The following is a 3740-nucleotide window of genomic DNA, read 5'->3' as shown; positions in this document are numbered from 1 at the left end:
AGCTTGGACTGGGCTGAGCGGGAGCTGTCCTCCTGTAGGGGTGGGAGGGCCAAGAGACCCGAGGTGGCAGAATGGAGTGCTTGGATTGAGGAGTGGGGTTTGAGCATAGCCTGAAGGTAGGGAGGTGCAGTTCCTCTTCCTGCTCCGTAGGTAAGCACCATGTTCTTGTAGTGGAAGCGAGTTTCGACTGGAAGCCAGTGGAGTGTGCGGGTGACATAAGAGAACTTGGGAAGGTTGAAAACACGCGGGCTGCAGTATTCTGGGTTTAATGGCACAAGCGGCGAGCACCGATAACATCGAGTTGCGCTAGTCCAGACAAGCGCCTGGATTAGGACTTGCGCCACTTCCTGTGTGAGGTAGGATTGTACTCTACGGCTGTTGTAGAGATGGAACCTGCAGGAGCGGGTCATTGCTTTGATGTTTGCAGAGAACAACAGGGTGTTGTCCAGGGTCACGCCAAGGTCCTTTTCACTCTGGGAGGGCGACACTGGAGTTGTTAACCGTGATGGAGAGGTCTTTGAGCAGGCAGGCCTTCCCTGGGAGGAGGAGCAGTTCCATCTTGTTGAGCTTAAGGTGGTGGGCTGACATTCAAGGTGATATCTTCCAGGCACGCAGAGATGTGTATCGCCACCTGGGTGTCTGAAGAAGGGAAGGAGAAAATTAGTTGAGTGTCATCCGCATAGCAGTGATAGAAGAGACCATGTGAGGATATGACGATGTCGAGTGACTTGGTGTTTAGAGAGAAGAGGAGGGGGCCTAGAACTGAGCCCTGGAGGTCACCAGTAGTGTGAGAATGTGGTGCAGACACAGATCCTCTCCATGTCACCTGGTAGGAGTGGCCTGCCAGGTAGGATGCAATCCAAGAGTGTGCATAGCCTTAGACGCCCAGCCCTGAGAGGGTGTAGAGGAGGATCTGATGGTTCACAGTGTCAAAGGCAGCGGATAGATGTAGGAGGATGAGAACAGAGGAGAGAGAGTCAGCTTTGGCAGTGCGGAGAGCCTAAGCGACACAGAGAAGAGCAGTCTCGTTTGAGTGACCCGTCTTGAAGTCTGACTGGTTAGGGTCAAGAAGATCGTTCTGAGAAAGAGAAAGAGAAAGTTGATCAGAGACAGCACGCTCAAGTGTTTTGGAAAGAAAAGAAAGAAGGGATACAGGTCTATAGTTTTTGACGTCAGATGAGTCGAGTGTTGGTTTCTTGAGGAGGGGAGCAACCATTTTGAAGTCAGAGGGGACGCAACCATTGGTCAGGGCTGAGTTGATGAGGGAAGTGAGGAATGGGAGAAGGATTCCAGAGATGGTCTGGAGAAGGGAGGAGGGGATGGGGTCAAGCGGGCAGGTTGTCAGGCGGCCAGACCTCACTATTCGAAGGATGACGTCTGGAGAGAGAGAGCGGAGAAAGAGGCCAATGCGTAGGGTAGTTCTGTGTGAGTGAGACCAGTGGACTCAATAGGCTGAGTGAATGAATAGCGGATGTTGTCAACCTTTTTTCAAAGTGGTTGACAAAGTCGTCCTCACTGAGGGAGGAGGGAGGGGGTGGAGGATAAAAAAAAATGGACCAGCCCATCTGGCATTTGCCCCTGTTCTGATATGTCATCTATAAAATAAGGGTTTGTGCTTCAGATTTAATAACAAACTTTTACTAAATTCACCTGAACAAACCCTTAACTTTCCCCCCACAGAAACCCACCTGGAGAGCTTGCTGCTGGAGCTGGGGTTGGAGCAACACTACACAGAGAAGCTCGCCCTGAGAAACGTGCTGCAGATCGATGAGAAGACCGTCACAGATGAGCCCACTCAGACTCTCACAGCCCTGCCATGGACTTTCCTGAAGAGGTTAATGATGGTTAATGTAACTGCTAGAAGTGTGAAATGTACCTCATCAGGAGGTGAGGCAAGTTGTGATGCTTCATTTGACAACATAGACCTAGATCTGGAGAGTCTGGTTGATAACCTGGACTCTAGTAATGTGGTGAATGGCTCTCTTTCTGTGCTCTAATGGTTTTCTGCAGCAAGAGATGGTCTTGAAAATGTCAATGTGTCAGTTTTCTGTGCCCCTGCTTCTCCCCAATTGTGACACAGAACAGTGCACGCTCTTGCTTTGGGCAATGCGAGACATTGTCAAGAAGTTCAGACCTCATTCATTGGAGGACCCAAGAGGATTTGTTGAAGACAGGATTGTTCTCTCTGACCTCCCCATGGTCTCTTTCGTCAGATTGGGTGAGTGCTCTGTGTCCAAGTCGCAGATTCTGAACAAGCTACTGAGTAATCCCCAACAGTATCATGACACGTTTGTCCACCATAATTGGAATGTGGTGATAGTCCAAGGAGGATATTCAATGGATTGGTTGAGATGAGCTGGTACCTTCCCTGTGGGAACAAGAACATTGACATCTTTGGTGAACCTGTCGCTGTAACCAATCTAAGAGGGGACATGAGTTTGTTTGGAACACAGTACTCCTTTCTTTGTCAGACCTCTGCAGCAGTCTTTGTGTTCTTCGACAACTTGAACTCCAAGGACAAGCTACTGACCAGCCAAAACACCAAGGCACAGCTGTTTCTGGTGGGTAACCCACAGAGCAAGAGCTTCAGCATTGATGCTTTAAAGAAAACCGCCAAAGAGCTAAACTTGAAGATGAGCAATGTCATCCTGAAGAACAAACATATGAATGATGCCAACTTTGTGAAGAACCTGCGAAATACAGTTGATCAGGTGATCAAGAGTTCAAAGTCCAAAATGCCATTGGAGCAGATGGCTGAAGTGGCACACGAGCTTGGGATCTTGGTTGACGAGGACTGTCAAAGTGCAAGAATGTCAAAGTGCAAAGCAAAATGCTGATGCAATTACTTCAAACATACATGACATACAACAGTATAAGGAAGTTAGCTACCCTTGCAACGACAGATCTGGAAGGAGCTGGCACGTCTAGAGCTGGACGCATGCAGACTGCAGAAAGCTAGGAATCAGAACATAGAGATGTACAAAAGTGATCTCCAATCACAGAAGACACATCTCAGGAAAAAGCAGAGAAACTATGACATTTCAGGCGCAATGACTTGCTTCATAAATGCAATGTCAAGCACAGGGCTAGAAAGGTCCTACTTCTTGAAATGGATGCGAATGAACCTGGACAATCTGTCTCATAGAAACTTGTCTTGCCTCAGAGAGCAGCACAATGAGAAGTGCCAGATCTCCTCTGAAAACAAAGAAGAAATTGCAGACCTTGACAAACAGATTTCAAACAGTTCTTTGGGAACCAAGCATTTCCTACGTGAAATGGGTCAACTTTACGAGTCTTCTGTCTTACTCAGAGAAACTGAAGTGTCACGGCAACAAATGCAGAACCTGCCCAGACTATGTGCTGAGCTGCTTCTGGATGGGTTTCCGCTGGAGCTGGTGGACGGAGACGCGTCCAACATACCTCTGAGATGGGTGAGTAATGTGCTGGGTCAGCTCAATGTGCATTTGTGGCCTGCTGGAGGTCATTTTGCAGGGCGCTGGCAGTGCACCTCCTTGCACAAAGGCGGAGGTAGCGGTCCTGCTGCTGGGTTGTTGCCCTCCTACGGCCTCTACCACGTCTCCTGATGTACTGGCCTGTCTCCTGGTAGCGCCTCCATGCTCTGGACACTACGCTGACAGACACAGCAAACTTTTTGCCACAGCTCGCATTGATGTGCCATCCTGGATGAACTGCACTACCTGAGCCACTTGTGTGGGTTGTAGACTCCGTCTCATGCTACC

At 49.1% G+C, this 3740-nt stretch overlaps 1 pseudogene; it reads left to right on the top strand.

Moving 5' to 3' along the window:
* Window positions 1-716: 716 nt before the first annotated feature.
* LOC112069800 (up-regulator of cell proliferation-like) overlaps window positions 717-3740 on the top strand; it is a 12352-nt pseudogene continuing 9328 nt past the window's right edge.

The sequence above is a fragment of the Salvelinus sp. IW2-2015 genome, unplaced genomic scaffold (genome assembly GCF_002910315.2).
Source record: "Salvelinus sp. IW2-2015 unplaced genomic scaffold, ASM291031v2 Un_scaffold1123, whole genome shotgun sequence".
In the NCBI taxonomy this organism is placed as follows: domain Eukaryota; kingdom Metazoa; phylum Chordata; class Actinopteri; order Salmoniformes; family Salmonidae; genus Salvelinus; species Salvelinus sp. IW2-2015.
Note: the sequence above shows the minus strand (reverse complement) of the source record. Positions and strands in the feature narration are given on the sequence as shown.